The sequence below is a fragment of the Hippoglossus stenolepis genome, chromosome 21 (assembly GCF_022539355.2).
Source record: "Hippoglossus stenolepis isolate QCI-W04-F060 chromosome 21, HSTE1.2, whole genome shotgun sequence".
NCBI lineage: Eukaryota > Metazoa > Chordata > Actinopteri > Pleuronectiformes > Pleuronectidae > Hippoglossus > Hippoglossus stenolepis.
In genome coordinates this window covers 9,020,754-9,038,993 of record NC_061503.1, presented here as the reverse complement: position 1 = coordinate 9,038,993, position 18,240 = coordinate 9,020,754, and the positions used below count along the sequence as shown (strand labels likewise).

Genomic DNA, 18,240 nt, shown 5'->3' with positions numbered 1-18,240 from the left:
AAACGCCATGGTGAAGACACAATGGTCCTGAACAAGGATGATTCAGCTGTTGCTGCTTCTAGCTTGAACGGCTAGCTGGGCGTAAGTGGCTGAGCTCATAGCATCGTTATTGTGCTGCTCTGCTGCCTTGGCTTGTGCAAGCAAAGTCTATGTAGCTAGTGAGCCGCTGCTACTTATTCTGTCTCCACTGGCTGTCATCATAGTGCAGCCAGACACAGTGAAGAGCCATCGCACCAGATCACTGTCATGCTGCACTGTTCTAGTACAGAGCCTGTTAGATGAGTGTGTTTGCAAGAGGAGTTGACGTGAAGCTTAAATGACCACCAAAAACAGAGCAGCAAAAGTCCATTATTGGCTAATCACATTTACCTTTATGTTTGTTTTTAAAGCGCTAATTAATCTCCCCTGTCTTCTTTCTATAAATGCTGCAGAAATATTTGTTGCGTTTGTATTATTTGCAGTTGACTCATATAAAAAGTAAACTGTACATAATTGTAAGGAAGTATCAGATATGCACCCAGCAAACTCAGCCTGCAGATGTTTGCCAGCAAGAAAGCATAACCCATGGCTATAAATTATACTCTTTCAGTCAGTGAGACTGTGAGACACTATCAATAATGGCAGATCCTTTGATTTGTTTTTGTTTTTAATTTTGTGTCAACATAATTTTCATTTTCTTGGCTTTATGTGTCGCAGTAATAATTCTGTAATATGGCGCACCAGGCAGCATATGGCTGCCATTTATGATCAACAGCCTCAGTAAAGAGGTGACTGGAATATGCAAATGCCTGCATGCTAATGGAATAGTAATGTAATGAAGCACGCTGTATATGGCCAATAATGAGCTCTGGTTATTGAGTGTTGATGGCTTCTTCTCAGCCTTTGTTGTTTCACAAGCTGCAGCTTTCTTATTTGTTCTTCATGGCACACGTACACACCATCACCCAAAACACGCATGAACACAAACACATACAAACACAGACCTGGATACATGAACATTGCGTTCTAATTGATTCATGGCGTCGGGTGAAAAGCACATTGATAAATACCTGGAACGCCTATTGAAATCATGAAACTAAATTGGCCAGAACTGAGACAGATGCAGTGCAGTAAATTAAACAAGCAATCTTCAATGTTGGGTGACAGCACAATGGTGATTAGGGTTTCATGTGAGCTGCCCTACATTATTTATGGCTGTGCTGTGGGCTGCCTGCAGTTGAATAGACCCACAGTCCATTGACTGGGCACATTACAGGAGGCCGACTCGTAGCGAGAGGGGGAGTTAAAAATGACTCTATTTCTTCTTGAGGAGGTCCATTTTCATCTAAATGAAGGTGGAAGCCCCAAGCGTATTGTTTCCAGGCTCTGTGAGAGTGAAATGTGTCGACTGTGTTGCACAAGGCCTCTGTGCACAGCTCTGCTCTGTGTTCCAGGGTGATTTCTGCAGAACCTCCCATTTGTTCCATCACTAGTTCTCTTAGTCACTGCCTACTCAGCTGCCCACTGCCCATTGCCAACTCACAAATTGGCTGTTTTTTGTTCACAGTTGGACTTATGGATGTTTGTTTGATCCCAGATTTCATTTAATATATATTTGTATTTTCCTACATGACATTAGATACTACTATTGCAATGCCCGCACTGAACAGGCCTGGTTGGAATGGGCTGTTTGTTGGGACTAAAGCAATGGTTGCAGCTTTCCACTGCTGCTGCACAAAGAGCAGTTTATCTAATTATTCAATGTCGGGTGAAGCTCGACTCAGCACACAGAACCCCAATGTGGAGATTCAGATTGTCGTGAATGCGCTGTTGACGTGATCGACAGTGTCACCTACATTGATGAGTCACTTCGTCGCTGCTACAGAGCGTTGGTCAGGTGTTTATTAAAATTGTACTAATACTGAACATAATGTGTGAGCTCATAAGTTAAATGGTTCGCGATATATGCGTTTCACAGACACACAGACAGACAGACAGAGATTTCTGGATTATTAGATGGGTATGCGAAATCACAGCCTGTTCTAGATATTCTATATCTAGATATTTTCTTCTCAACGAGATGAGAAGAATGGATATTTCAGTTCAAATTCAGCACTTGTGAACACAAGTGTTTCCACCTTCAAACGCATGCTATTGTTTGTCAGTTTGTCAGTTTTGAAAAATATTTAACGGAAATTCCTGTTTATTTTTTCATGCTGCTTTGCAGTTCTATCATTTGCAATGCAACGCTTTGCATAAAGGAACAGATTTCAGTGTTTAGATTATGACAAAAAAGAAGGATTGGAAGGAGATTGAGTTTTAGCCCATTAAAAATGCCTTGATGGCCTCAATCCCTGCTGGATCACTCCGGGACACACCTAGTTTGAGCTTGCTAAGCATTACAGGATGCAGTTCGTAATACATAAAAGATCCACACGGTCAACAGGATTAAGGCTTGAAAACTCCTCTTGAGTGGTTTGTGCTGTACCCACTACAAGTCAAGTTCCTGCAGCAGACAGTGGCCGTCTTTGTCGAGAGAGTGATCTTTACCACATTCAAGGACTGTGAGTGACTCAGAGATTTCACTGTCAAACTCAGCATCAGAGATAAGAGAGATGCGGAAGGCAAATACAAATATCCTCCTATATGGCCTTAACAAGCATGTTGTGTACATCAACACTTCCGTCACACCCCAGTAGCAAAGTATAAAGCATCATTGATCATTAGTATAAGATCCATGTGTTTGAGTTGTGTAACTGTGGAGTAGAGATGTAGTGAGCGTTTCCTGATGCTGATTTCACTTGCTCCCCTTCAGTTTCCTCTCTTGAACCACACTGTTCCTCCATCACTCCCAACACAGAGGTGACTGGTGTAGTTCAGCAGTGAGCTCAGACAATGGAAGCAGGAATATGACAGTTGATGAGAAAACGGTTTGCAGAGCATTTGGAGTTCTTCTCATTGTCACACCAATGAGTGAACATACTGCTTACTTGGCTTTTCATGCAGCGCTGATCCCTAACATTACTGGGATGCCTGAAGTGTTAAATCATCGCGTTTGTCTCAGTGTTACGCTATTTATATTTATCAGTTACATTTTACAGTTTCAGTGGTGATCATATAATGTTTCAATTTTCGATTTAAATTTTTGAGCTTGTAGTGTTGTAAGGATAAAATTGTTAAACATGCAAAATTGCTGCATTCACATGTGCTCATACCTGAATTTAAATCCCAAACAACAATAACAAGGATCCTTTGTATCCTTCTGTGTTTTACTTAAGATGTTTTTAGACATGACCTCTGGGTAAAATCCAGAGAATTGGCTACAGAGTTTACCCAGAGTCTGCCTTACACACGTGCACAACACAGAGGAAGATTTTCTGCACAGACGCGTTCACAACCGCATTATTCAGGCGAGAGGTGGAGCAGCCGGGTGCGGCAGAAAGAGGCAGGAAGTGACGTATTAACTCTGCCGTGGAGATTACGTGTTTCATTTTGATTACAGCACCCTGACACCGTCGTCGGCTCTTATCACCATAAACACTAGATACCTCGTCAGTGTCTTCTACATGTGTGCCACTGCTTTTTCACCAGGAGATATTTGTTTTTTTAGTTTTTTCATTTTTGCATCTGTCGCATGTTAGAAGGATCATCAACTTCATAAATTTCAGTTCAGCACTGCACCTCCTGTGTGAATACCTGAAAATATCTTCTTTGCTTTTGGATCATGCTTGAGTGCCTTGAGTGATTTGCCTGAGGGACTTGGAAGCTTGTGTTTGCAACTGAAAACTGGGATGTTATGTGTGGGATATTAAAATGGAATGCCATCTCTAATTTGTGTTTTGTTTGTACATTTCACGTCTAGTAGCATCATTGTAGATTTTCTGCCCATGCACAAGTTATTAAGTGGCTAACAAGAAGGCTATGTTTGTTTTGTTTATGAAATTAACTGTCATCTTCACTTTGATGGATGTCTGTTGCGTGAGTGTGTGTCCTAATTGTCCTTGCACACAACAGCGTGTTTTCATTTTCAGTTGGCCCCTGGCCCAGGATACCCACTCGAACTCAAGTCCACTTGTCCAGAGCAGCGAAACAATACTGAGCTGCCGTGCTTCTTCAGAGAGCCACTGTCCTGGCGGACAGTCCCCTGGGGGGGTGGGGTGTATTCTGATAAGTCTGGGCCAAATACAGTCCCGGCTTTCAATTGCTTCTTTGTCATTTCCACCATGTGAATGTCAGTGTGGCTGAGCTGTGGCTCCATGGATTCCCTGCTTTCAGATACCTTGCATGACTCTGATCAGGACTTAGACAGCGTGGCTTGCCTCCCCCTTAACCACAACCGCAGCCCCTTCATCCTCCAACCATTGTTTTCCTATCGAGTGAAACTTACTTTTTAGCCTCTCTCATGAAGCATGAAATACAAGCTTTTATATTGGCACTGGCAGGTATTTAAACTTCTGATCTAATCCAGGCTGTGCTCATTAAATCGTCAAAATGATGTAACGTTTCGCTGCCGCTTCTGTGTGCCAGCATGGCATGTTGTTCCACTTAGGGATTCCAGTATTTGTCTCTGTCATAAACACATGGCATCTGTTTGACTGCAGTGGGCCCAGCCTTCATTTGGACTTTGACATCGAAATGTGGCTAGATTCTGTATAGAGAAGCTGCCTGGCTTCTCATTTAGCAGCTCGTGGAGGTATGATAAATGTTACTAATCACCTATTGACCCACAAGGGTCAAGCCTTTGCCCTGTTGCCCATCACCCTCCTCCTTCTCGCTGTCTTCTTCCTGCCCCTGTACACTGTGGATATCCTTTATCTTGCTCAGGCCATAGTTTTCCTCTCCTAACACTGCTTGTCCACTGGCAGCTACCAGGCAACATAAGTTTTAGCTTTCCCTGTTTGCAGTCAAATATGAAATTTTTTTTCGCCTTCTACATTTATCTCTCCAAAAATATGAAATACACTTATGTTGTGAATGTGATTAGATACAGCGAGCTAAGAGATATGCTTTCCTCTCTGTCTCTCAGCTTAAGTTTGGACCTTTGCACTTCTAATATCACAGCCAGTTTTTAGGACCTTACTGAAGAGATAAGTAAAAAGAGGAAAGTGTGAGATTATCAGAGAAATAATCTTCTGAAAGAAATGAATTTGGACAAAATACCAAGGACCGGGAGCTATAAATGTGTATGTGCACACACAGACTGAGTGTGTGTGCTTGATGGGGTTTCTGTTCCGCTTTTTTCCACTGGCAGAGTGTAGTAATCGAAGAGGAGCTTTTGTTCTTTTGAAAATCCACCTGATAATGTTGGTAGCTGGCTCTTTGCCTGAGCTGGTTGGATTTAAAAGACGAAATAGAAAAAAACTCCGCTCCAAGCCCAGTGTTACACACTTTACACACCCAACACAGTGGCCCAGATTTCCTACAATCCCCTGGTGGAGCAGCTCTTCTGTTTTTGGCACATTTCATTTTCAAGGGAGAACCCTCTGAGTTGAAGAGTGCAGCACAGGTAGGAATAATAATGCTGGCAACACAATAATGGCATCAACACAATGCTACATTTACTGGGTTCACAGCTAGGCCCTTACTCCATCCTCCCCCTTCCACATTCTGACTTTAATGTTCCACATGAGACTGATTGAGCCATTTCGTATATTGCTAAGCTGCGTGAAGAGTGCTACTTTTATAATGAAAGAATAATGCTAAATCAAGGCTTGACAAATCTACTTTCTCCATGTCTCCACATGGAGAGTTGGGCGGATTAGGCTCTAATTTTAGTGCCATTTATCTCTTCAGCTGCTTTTGAGAATTAGTTCCAAATAACAAAAAAGTGTGAAAATGTGAAGGGTTTTGGGGGAGTTGGATTGGAGGGTGGTTGGAGTTGGGTATTGTCAGGGAAAAGAGGCTGTGAAAAAGAGATTGTCTAGTGGTTGTGAGGGCCTTTTGCGTAAGAGTTCAAATTTATATACAAATCTCCAGGAATTATTTTTTTTGTGGTGGTTAGGCAGCAGGCAGCTGTTTGAACAGAAATGTTTGAAGGATTTTTCAGTTGCCATCGGTCCCTTCACGCAGTGTCTCGAGTGGCTTCATGAGATCACAAAGCCTCATGGAGCTTTCAAATAACGCAGACAGTGAAAAATTAAAAAAATGTCCCTCCTCTTTCTCTCTTTTCCTCCCCCTCTTTCTCTTGTTCAGTTCTCCATAACAGAAAGTCACATCCTGGGTGTTTGTTATTGAAGTTGAATGTGTGAGTAGGAAGTAGACTGCTGAAACAAACACACAAAGTTCATCTCAGTCAAAATCACTTCTCACTAAGGCACTAAGGCCTTGATAGTTTAGACCTTTCCATATCACCTGTATTTGGCTACTGGGACACATCATCAATACTAAACAACCATCAATACCTCTCTGGAGGCAATTGCATTTAAAACAATGGAGGACACAGTGTTGGTGTGCATTCAGCACTTTTGAATAGCCGTCAACTTATTGATTCTCCTTCAAGGTCGGCATCAATTCCTCTCTGCCCTGTTTTTTTCTGTTTGCGACAGCGGAGGGCAAACGCATGTACAAAAAAAAATCAAATAATACTTGCTCAATTGACTCGGAAGGAGGGGAAGACCCATTAAAAATAACCTACCATGGCAATTTCCACTCATATTCTCTTCGCTGGGAGAGGAGCCTTTGTCATTGCGGGCAGTGTTTGGGTGTGATTATGTAATCTATCAGGGTATTACCATAAAGGGGAGGGGGGTGGGGTGTCGAGGGGTTGGAAGGTAATAGCGGTGCTACTGATGATCATCGTCTAGCAACTGCCCAAGGGCAGGAATGTTTTGTGCGCCGATGTGTCCGACAGGTGGCTAGGAGACGCTAATTGATTAATGATCAGAGTGATATATGAGCCCCTGCGGCCAGCCTAAACATAAAAGCTCAGAGCACCGGTGTCGCTCTAAATCATTTCCAACCAGGCCAGTAAACCCAAAACAGTTCCCCCATTAGCATATGAAAGACCAATCAGAAGCTGGACTGTGCCTTCCAAGCCCCTTTGTGGACCGCCTATTGTCAACATCCTGAGTCTGAATTAACAGGCGAGCATTTTATGCCAGATGAATAATGACAACAAAGATGGTTTTATAATAAGGGTCACTCAGCACTAATGAATCATTAACATCTCCACAATCTATGCCTTTGATATTGTTGGGTTTTAGCCCCTTTTTCTGCCTCTGCACCGCTTTGAGAAGAGCAACACATTTGCCCAGATGACTGTATATCGTAAGAGGAACTCTTGTCTCCTCAACTGTAGGAGATGCAACCTGCTATTTTACTACAGAGCATAAAATATTGTTTTAAACCTCAAAGTTGAATTAATGTCTTCTCACCGTTTGTTATACGAACTATAATTCCTCATACCTGGAGGTGAGATCCTTTTACATTGCTGTTTTTGCTCTGTACATCACACAGCTGACATATTTTCAATTCAAGTGGTGTCAGATTCTTCCTGAATGATTGAACATTAGTGGAATTCACCTGCTCCCAGTTGGTCATATTTTGCACTTGGTGTTCCATGTCACACTGTCGAGGTGGATTAGTTTCTCTGTCTCGCTTCTTCTCTGCTTCTGTCTCTCTGAATCTCCCTCCGTCTCTTCCTCTCACTCTCTCTGGTTATTTACCATTCCACGGGGGGCCTTTCGTGACCCTCTTCATTGTTTTGTTTGGATGACTCTGAAGGACAATGGCAGTCTGGAGCCTTGGCCGGCACTCAGCGTGTGTGAATCTGCGTCTTTCCATTGGGAGTGCTGTCCTCCGATGTCAAGAAAGGTTATGTGATCTATGTGCGACTGAAGGGGGTTTCCACCGCTGAGAGTCAGAGCCTCAAAGAGAGGGATTTATATTGTGTCAGCGTGTGTGTTGGTGAGTGTGTGTATGTGCGTGCGTGCATACGGCCTGTGGAATTTTATACAACCAAGTGAGTTAAAACAACACATTGTGTCTGTTTTAATGTGAGCTCATGACTCTCGCCACAGGGCTGCCATTCCCAAGTAACCACACACTTGGAGACTGCTGGTCGTACCCTCTATCAGTTTTTTACACATTTGTAGTGAGCGGCAGTGGAGGGGCACTGCTGTCACAGCGAGTAAGTGAATGTCCCAGGGCCGATCAAACCTTTTTAACCATCAGCACTACAGCAACCCAAATCCCAGTCCAAGTTGCCGATGCTAGGCCGTACACGTAAGATCGGGTGACCCCACTGTATTATCCTTTCAGGCTCTCTGCTCGGTGAGTCTGTGTGTCCCCGAGCAATTGAGGTCTTCTAGGTGCAGTAAATTGGGTTCAATTTGAAAAGCAGATGGACTTGTCTGGCCAGGTTCCAGCAGTGAGGGCCCCCTCTTCACTCTCTGGGTGTGTGTGTGCGTGTGTGTATGTGTGTTAAAGGTGAGCGTCTGCATTGAGTTGCTTTTGCCCATCAGCAAAGATAAAGATGCGATTACCCCAGGCTACTCCTGTCCACTCTCATCAGTGTATGGGCTCCGGGCTCTCTCTCTCTCTCTCACACACACACACACACACACACACACACACACACACACACACACACACACACACACACACACACACACACACACACACACACACACACACACACACACACACACACACACACACACACACACACATGCATAAACGTTGTCCTCATTTCATCCTACCTGCTGTCTTTAAATTAAGCTGTTCCTGGTCTAGTGGACTGACAAAACCTCAGCATTCAAACACCACTCAGGTCCACAACAGGAAATGAGGGCGTATAACAAGACAGGAAGTGAGATGAGGAGTCATTCAGGGCCTGGGCACTGACCACACGATTGTCATGTTGGATTGGATACCAGAGGGAACAGTCTCACACATTAAAGTGCAGCCAGCTGTAATAACAAACACCATCTCATTATATCATATAGTAGACTGGGTCACTGTCCGCTAGTTTGTCTATGAATTGTCATCATACAAAGCAATGCACCAGAGTCACACCTTCAATGAATGGAGGTATGGTCTGATGCAATGAAATGAGTATTACTGTACATGTTTAAAATGCCATTTAAAGGCAAAGGAACAAATGCCGGTGCATTAATCACTTGGCTTTTGTTGACCTCTGTCACTGATTAATGAAATGCAACACAATGCACCAGAATTGTCAGGTGATTTAAAGACATGTTGAGAAATTGTGTTGGATACACATACAATATAAAAAAGCCACGCATGCAATGCAAACAACACACTAGTAAAACTTATAATGTTCAGTTTGTGGTGTTGACTTTGTATGAAATTGAAGGATGTGGTTTTGCATTATTATCATAAACTGGGCAGGGACACATATTAAATATTAGGTTGTGTTTGATACAGGATATTTGCATTTGATTGGACTGAGGTGCAACTATTCATGGTGTATTTGTTCATAGCCAGTGGTTAAACAAACTTTGCGAACAAAGCCATGAATGAAACATTCATCTGGCAAAAACTTTGTGAATGTGGAACTGGGATTTGATTGAAGGTCTCAATATTGAATTGAGGCTTGTCCACCAGCTTGGAAGTGTGTCCCATGGAAACGGAAACCAGTCTTTATAGTAAAGATTTATATTTTTTTGTTTTTTTTGGAAAAATGCTATTTTTACATCTCTGCAGTTTGACTGTCCTCGGGAGCTTGTGATAACAAATTAGTGTGAAATTCATTTGCTCCTTGTAAAATGGCACCAAGGCCACTCTGACCTGGAGGGAGGGGATTTTTTTCTGTGGTGGTATCATGACACATCTTAAAAGCAACCATTACCATGGCTGTCAGAAAAGCTCTGTCCTGATATAACTTGCCGCATTCTTTTTTTATCTAGCTATTACAGAAATGTTCTTTTTATTGTGACAAGTGCCTGGTGAAGTAAAATAATCTAAAATAGACCATAATTTTAAATGTCATTGGTTTCTCTTGAACATGCCTTTGGAAAAACTTGGCCTACTCCAAAGTTCTGCAGTTAATGGGAGCTGGATGGATCCTGTAGCCAGGATCTGCTAAAAAAAGATGGTCTGCTTTCTCTGTTTTCCTCAAACAGAAAGACAGTGTGCACTCACTGCTTTTGAATGCTTTTGACACAAACCAATTTTCTATTCCAATATTATTGACCATGATTGTGCAGCTTGGCATTTATGTTGAATTCATAAACCAACAAAGTGCCTTTTTACATGTGCAAACCACCACCCTGTAATTGCCATCCAGTTGTTTTTGGTTAAAAACAATTCCACAAAGCATTTTCCATGCTTTCTGCAGCACAAAGGTGCCGTTTATCAGAGATTCTAAGTGCCATGTGACTCCTTCAATTTAGAACTGCAAGCGAACATGGTAAATACTTCTGATATTTTCACAACATGCATAGACAAAATGGCATTGTTCACATAAGCCAGTGATGCTAGATCCTTGTGTGCAGCGGCCATTCATCTTTCCAATATCAGCCAAGCTCTCCTTCTATGAAAAGATGACACGCCACTTTAGTTTGTCTCCATCTTGGCAATGAAGGCGCCTCTGTGTCCCTATTTGTGCATCATGCTGAGGGGATTTCTAGGCAGCCACCTGATTCACATTGCTGTAATTGAGTTGTGGCCATAAGCACTACTGTGCCTGCCTGGGCCCTAGGTAATTCTCACACCACAAAAGCACTGTTTTACTCCAGTTTTCACATGATGTCTGGGGCACAAACATAGTGAGTGAGAAAGTCCAATCTATTGGAAAAGGGCGGGGAGATTACAGGCAGTATGAGAGCGAGGGAAGGAAAAAGAGTGTAAGAGGTTTGTGTAGTGAAAGAGTTCTGAGCCAGAGAGGCTAGGGAGTCACTGAGTCTGCAGCACGTGGATAAGGACCACAAAGCTCCTGGTTTCAAATATCTCTCTCTCTTTCTTTCTCTCTCCTCAGAGCTTAGGAGCTGCAATCGATTCAAGGGGAGATTTCCTTGGACAAGGACAGGGAGATTGACGTTTTTGGGGTAAGCCCGAATTTGTCACTCCTCTCATCTCTGGGTAATTGGACCTCTTCACACTCCACACATGTGTGTGTGTGTGGGTACCAAACACCATCTTGCTTTCTATACAGTAGCGTTGTTCCTCATCATGTGACAGCCATGTTGGGTTTGTGGTCGGGTTCACACGATGTGTGGCTCATGACTGAGCGTTTTGTCTGTTGTGTCATATCTTCTGCCTTTTACTACCTCGGTAAAACTTACTGTTTGTGCTCAGCTGAATGTCTTTGCAAACCTGTGGAATCATTTTCAATCACGTGTACACACTTATACGCTGTGTACTGTTTAGAGGACTTACTGAATCCTGTGGCCTGCATGCTGCCAGTGGTGGGATCAAGTCTAATCCCAGATCTGTTGCATCAGAGTTGGAGCTGGCAGCTAGGAGATTTGCTCCGTCATGTTAAAGTGACAAAGACGAAACAAAAACAGCCGTTTATTATTAAGAACTGGCTTGAAGAACTAGGACCATCACTCAGTGTGTATATAGACTTATTTATTGTGTCTGATCATCTTACTTGTATCAGCTGCAAAACATTATGGCAGCTGAAATAATAATACTATTGATTTTATTCTGTCATTTCCCTTTATTTCATTTCATGCTGATTTGCCAGGATGTTGACACAATAATGACTGACAGAAAGGAGCAGAAAAGGTTGGTCAGTTCTTCTCGGCCGATCATAGCACCATGTCCCCAGGACTGAGACAGAATTTCTCCTGTCCTGTCCTGTTTGGTCTTCTCCTGCCTGTACACACTTGCATTTATCCTTTCCTGTCCTGCTCTGTCATGTCACAGTTTGACCTGTCCAATCCTGACCTGTCCTTTCCTTCTTGATCGCTTACCACAGAGGAACAACATCCACCCCCATACCAGCCTTAAAGCTAAAGCAAATAGGGTGGTATGTGCACCAAAACCCCAGCCGATACTGCTATCAGTGGATGGCCATGCCAGTGAGGTTTTGTGTTTTTTTTTGTGCACAAGCGTGTAGTCACACTCCTACAAGACATCCATGTGTCGTAACTGGGAATGACAAGTGGTCTGGCAGATACACCGCTGTTAGCAACCGGTCTGGCATACAGCTGTCCTGATGGACTAAGGCTGACACTTTGGTCATATATGCGTACAACTCAGATTTCCTGTCTCTTCTTTTGTCTTTCTACACCCTTTGATTTGTGCTCTTGGAAAAAATCATACTACTGTGTTGACTTAGCTCTTGTGAGGTTAGAAGTTGGCAAAGGCAGCCAGAAAGACATGGAAGAATAAAAGTAGGGAAGCTTTCTTTTTTAACTTCCTCTGCTCGTGATAAAACATCACGTTTTTTTTTCTGGAATCAAGCAATTATTCAATTTGCTTCTTTATTTGTTTATTGCTGATTTATTTAGTGAATGGGGGGGTACGTGCAGTACTTCTAGGAAGTGATTTTCCAATTCCTCTCACTCTCCGTCTCTGAGTTTGCAGGTTTAGGTTTTTATCTCCAAGTTGAGCACTATTTAACCCCCCCTCCCTGTCATAATTTAGATCCAGTCTCATAAGTGGGTTGGGAAGCGACCCCAGCAGTTGATGTGGAACACATGCCTTTAATGATTCACACTCTGCGTGCGGTAGGTCGGTGGTGGCTGCCGAGCCCGCAGCCTCTCCCTCTGTCTAGAATGGAACTCCTGTGTTTTCATTTTTGTGTTGTGTTTTTCTCTACTCCACACATGGAAACTTCAGGGAAGTTTATATGTGTTGTTTATGCACAGTTGTTCCTGTGTAATGGGGCTTCTTACTCCCTGTAGAAGCTGGACAGAGTTGAATAATCAGTATTCAACACCTTTGCTGCTGCAGCTTTCCTTCAGTTTTTGTACTTTTCCCCAAGTTAGATTAAAACTGCCTTCCTTGTGTGGCCCTGCCAATTTCTGTGAAACTCCAGTGGCTCCTTAGGCATTTCTGTTATTTCATTGTGACAAATGTTACTGTGGTGTTTGGTGTGATTGTTTTCCACATGGGGGCTTTCCAACACTCACATCCTGAATAACCAATTTGATTTGTTTGATTTACACAAACCTCCAAATCTGGAGAGTTAACAGTTGAATAAACTACTTAAATCTCAGTTGGTGTCAGCTTATATATCTGCTGCTGAGCCCATTTATTGTGAGGCTTTTGAATAGCAAGATATTGTGTGGCATCTTACTTCCTCTGCCTCAGCGGAATAGCAGAAGTGTTCTGCAAGTTCTGATGCTCAATTGATTTTAAGTTTTCAGTTGTGTGTTCTCCACCCACAGGGAAAAAATGGGGAAGTTTACGACAACAACATGAATCATATTCAAACAAATGCATCCAATGCGTTTCCGCTGTGCATTCTCAGCCATCTGTGTCACTCACATTTCGTGCTCAGATAGGGAATTTCTGTCTGCATGGTTTAGGAGCAGTGAAATGTGACAGCACGTGAGGGGGAGAGGGCACAGTCCATCCAAGTTGACATAAATTGCTTCCTGTTTTTGCCTTTACGCAGTCCCCCCCAAAACCCCAGCCAACATTTTTCCATCCACGCTTCCATCTTTTGTTCTTCTCCCTTCTTCTCTCCAACTCTTCCTCTGTCTCGCCATCCTGGGTCCCACGCCCCTTTGTTAGGCCTTGTCTGACCCTCTCCTTCCTCCGCTCACACATATGTACATCTCTCAATTTCCTACACACACTCCACATCACACATGCATGGTATGATTGTGGACAATCTCATGTCCTTGAAACTTTCGGGTGGCAGCAGCACTCAAAAACTATACTAACGCACTTGGTGACCTTGCTTGACAGAGGAGCTGCTCATGTGCAGTGAGATGACTCAGGAAACGGCTTGTTCTGTAAATGCCAGGCTGAGGCATTGTGTTTTTGTGCAAATGTGATGCAGTCATTGTTTCTCAGGCTACAACAGATCATATTTTGTCACGATTCAAAGACATGTTTGTGTGTGTTGTTGGAAGTGGGGAATGCTTTGCTCTTTTGCATTAGTGAGAGAGTGATTTTGATTGTAGCTCTTTTTCCCCCACAAGTGGTTGATTTGATGCCCATGAGTTTACCAATCCTGTTTAGTGTGTTTTTATGTGGTGGTGCTCAGTTTTTACAATACCCATAATCCAAAGCAACAAAGTGCCACTCGTAAAGCATTGCTTTTATGAAACTAAGCCTTTGTGCTTTTTTATGTACTGTGTTTTGAGTAAATTGGTGTTAATCTGTTTGGGGTCATAAATTAAGCTTTATGTTAGAACTTGTTTTATGAAATTTAGTGTTCCCAAAGCTGATTTTGGAGCAACAGAGTAGGTGCTTGAAGTATTGTGTGTGTGTGTGTGTGTGTGTGTGTGTGTGTGTGTGTGTGTGTGTGTGTGTGTGTGTGTGTGTGTGTGTGTGTGTGTGTGTGTGTGTGTGTGTGTGTGTGTGTGTGTGTTGAAATTGATGAAGAGACCTCCCTGGATTTGAGTGTGCTATAAAGCACCACCCGATACTGCCTGTAGAAAACCCCAGCCACTCTAGGCGAGAGGGCGTAGCTAACAGTACTGAGCAGTCTGCAGTTCCTCTTTGGGGCGCCTCCTGACAGGAACTTGGCAGCAAGGAAACATAAACAAATTCCCTGTGGTGGGCTGGCAAGCTGGGCGGCGCGGTTCCCCCCGCTACCATACATGCACAGCACAGCGCAGCACGGCCCGGCTCGGACTAGCCCGCTCAGCTCAGCTGTGCGAAATACATCTTAAAGGGACAGTTGCCGCCTGCGCTTTTTCAGGGGGCACAGGCCCACTCTGCATCTGTAGTCTGTTTTCCCTGTAGTTGTCACGGTTGCATAGGCCGACATGTTTGCTTTCCACTGTATTGTTTCAGACTGACAGTGATGTGTGTTACTCCTGGTGCAATATCTTCTCGGAGGTTTCCTACAACACCATTCAAATGCTGCCTGGAGGAGGGAAACTGCTGCCAGGGGTCCCAAAATGGTTGTTTGTGCTGAGGTAGCAGAAAACAGTCGCAATGATGTAACGATGGAGGTTGGGGAGATGGGAGGGAGGCCTCTCAAGCCACTATAGTAGAGGGGTGTGGGGGGCCCCAATAGTCATAACACACACATCCACATGCTCACACAGAACATTCATGCTCATACAGAACATACATGCTTGCACATATACTTATTTATACCCGTGTGTGTGCATGGACTCATGTGCTTATAGTTTTCTCGTTCCCTCTCTCATTCTCTCTACCTCTTTCTCTCTTGCTCTCCAAACACAGTGGTGTATTGTGCAGCCTGACCTGGTCCCTGTCCAAAGGCAAAGAGAACCCAGATTGCTGAAACAGAGTGCCCACTGCTAACATGCCGGCCAGGCTGTAGTTGTTATAGCCTGCTATGGCCTTCCAAACCAATGGGGACCGCTAACTGTGGCCCAGAAACTGTGTGCATACGTGTGTGTGTATGTGCACACAAACATAAACTTTCTTTTTGATCAGCCACTGAAGGGTTTTTTGGACAGCGCTTGCAGGAGCCGACATGGCACCTCAGTGCAATTTCATGAGCACTGGTAAAGGCATTTGCCTGACTTTTAATAGTCCTAAGTCTCCACAACATCATCCAAATGCACTATTTTCATCCGTCGTTTAATCGTGCTGCTGGTGGAGATGGGCCGTGGATGCTGCAATTCTTACAAGATGGATTCAATGTCAACAGTGAATCTCTTTTTTTCACTTTTTCCCTCCAGAGTAGTGATGGAAGCTAGAGCCAGCTCACAGTCTGCCTCATTTGCTTCAGTCGTCTGCTTGACTGGCTCATCTGTGTGATCTTCTCTGTTTACGTAATGGAGAAGGGGAATTTGGCGATGGATACCATAGATTTTGTATTTTTGGTGTAAATAGAGCCTCAATTATAATTTTATTTTCAACATTAACTTAACACATTTGTGTGACCCAGCTTATTTAAATACACCTACATTAAATGAGCCCCCTCACACATGTCATTTCAGGCATGTAATTGCATTGGACCATGAGTAAACCTTTATGCAAAAATCATTGCAGACTTCTTAAGAACATGTAAAACAGGAAGCGGCGGGGGATTATGTCACTGCCACACTTTTGTGGAAGTAACTGTCGTTTCCTCAGCACTGTGTGTATGTGTGTGTAAGAGATAGAATAGAACAGCCAGTGCTCTCTCTGTGAGAAGCAGAGAGGTGGAGGAGGAGAAGGGGGTGACAGAAAGTCTTAGGATCAAGCTGTTCCACTGACAGAGCACAGCACAGGCAGCTCTGGTGACACTGCAGTGCACAGGAGGAAGGAAAGCTGAGGAGGAAATAGAGGAGAAGATGGCACCAAAAGTGAGTTAGAGAGATAGAGTGAAGAAAACTGCAGACGAGGCCAATGAAAACGGGCGATTTAGAGACGGAGGTGAAGGTGAGCACTCCTGGTGTGGCAGCAGGTCTCCCGGGATGCCATTAGTTGCTGTGTGTGTGAGAGAGAGCGATCAAATGCGTGCACAGTGTGTAACGTTCTCTATTAGACTCATAATGTAAGTCTTCCTAATGCACGTACATCTACTGTATGTTCTACTGCTTGTATGTGTCCTAGCACTTACCCTCCCACCGATGAGGGAAAGGAGAAGGCATCAAGGGCCCAGATGTATCTTCACCCCACCTACACCTCCTCTCCAAGGTCCCACTAGGCACATCTCTGTAATGGCTCCTTATCGATCCTGAGGCCTCCTTGTCCACACTCAATGCCCATCGATCGGCACCTCACAAAGAGTCTCACAGGGCTGCTTCATATTCTGTGGCTTGCGGGTAGATGGATAGTAGATGTTGGTGTGCATGTGTGTAAAACAGTACCTGTTAATATTTTAGAAAGGAGAGGCCGGTATCTGCGTGCCTGTGCCTTCATTCATCTGTGTACTTCTTTTTGTGAGAGCGGGACTGTGCGTCTCCCTACCTCTCCGACAATCTTCCTGTACCCCATTAATGTAGCCGGAGACCTCCAGTGACCACATCAAACTATGAACGATGCAGGCCTTCATGTCTAAAAACCTGGCAGCATAAAGACATAAACACCCGACATAAAAAGACTTGCTCTGCCACTCTCTGTAGTCTCACACCAGAGAGACAAGACAGAGAAGGAAGAAAAGACTTCCTCGCTTCCCATGTCAAAAAAAAGCCTGATTAATCAGTCAAGCCACATGAAAACTTTGCTTGTTATTGTTGCTGCTTGATTTATTAAAGGCCTGGATCTGGGTCAAGCATCCCCTTCTCTCTCTCTCTCTCTCTCCCTCTCTCCCTCTCCTCTCTGTCTTACCCTCTTTGCCTTTTTTTTTTTTGTACCTAAACAAGGGCCCACCCCCCACGTCTCTTCCCTTTGTCTCTCATCTGGTTTTCTGTTTTTGTTAAAGGACAGTTGATTAATGATGCCACAGACAAAGCCCACAGTCTGCTCTCAACCCGGGCTCAGATAGAGCTCCACTCTAGGTAAACCAAAACACATGTGCTCCGGACAGCCACTGCGAACCCCTGAGGAGCGAGCGGGAGAATGGGAAAGAGAGGAGAAATTAACGACAGTAGTCACTGATGTATTATATACAGGGATATACTGTAGGCTCCTCCCTGCACTGGAAAATGTGCAGCAAGAGGAAAGAGAGGAAGGTTGATGGAGCAGTGTGTAATACGCTCAGGGTGTGGCCTTTTTACAGCATTTGTGGTTAACTAAGATTTAGTTGCACCATTCCAGCCCATACGTGTTCATTAAAGTGTAAAGTTATCCTTTGGCTCAGGCTCAGTTTCACCTCTCGTGGTTTGAAATTGCACATATTTACTGATTTTAATGTAGCAAAGAGACATTTTAGTACCTTAGTTGTGTTGCCTGCCCGCAGGCTCCTGAGAGTCTTGTAGAGGCGAAGTGCCTTATTGAGTTATAAGGGAGCATATTATTCCCGTGACTGAATTGAGAGCTTTATTGTCAGTTGTCTTCATAATGGCGGGGCTTGACATTCATGTCATACTCTATCGCTACATACAGCCTATGTTTGTGTATGTGGGTGCATTTATGTTTGAATGCAGTACTGACATGCTCTAATTGGCTGTGCTTGCCGCCTACAGTAAACATGTCATCTCAGGAATTATTACCCAGAAGGACTACCGGCTAATGACAATTATATGTTCACTTTTACGATATGGTATTAACCTCTCCTTCAGTTCAGACCTCTTCATGTAACCATAAGCCCATAGCATGTTGATT

The 18,240-nt window shown here is 43.8% G+C and overlaps 1 protein-coding gene across 8 annotated transcripts in view; it reads left to right on the top strand.

The window, feature by feature from the left end:
- raraa (retinoic acid receptor, alpha a) overlaps nt 1–18,240 on the top strand; it is a 145,707-nt gene that overhangs the window by 7,731 nt on the left and 119,736 nt on the right. For 5 of the 8 annotated variants that reach the window (XM_035145576.2, XM_035145570.2, XM_035145569.2 and 2 more), the window contains exon 2: nt 10,919–10,988. The exons of the other annotated variants lie outside the window; for them this stretch is intronic. The gene's annotated coding sequence lies outside the window, so the exon portion shown is untranslated. The remainder of the gene's footprint in view (nt 1–10,918; nt 10,989–18,240) is intronic. 8 annotated transcript variants of the gene reach the window in all.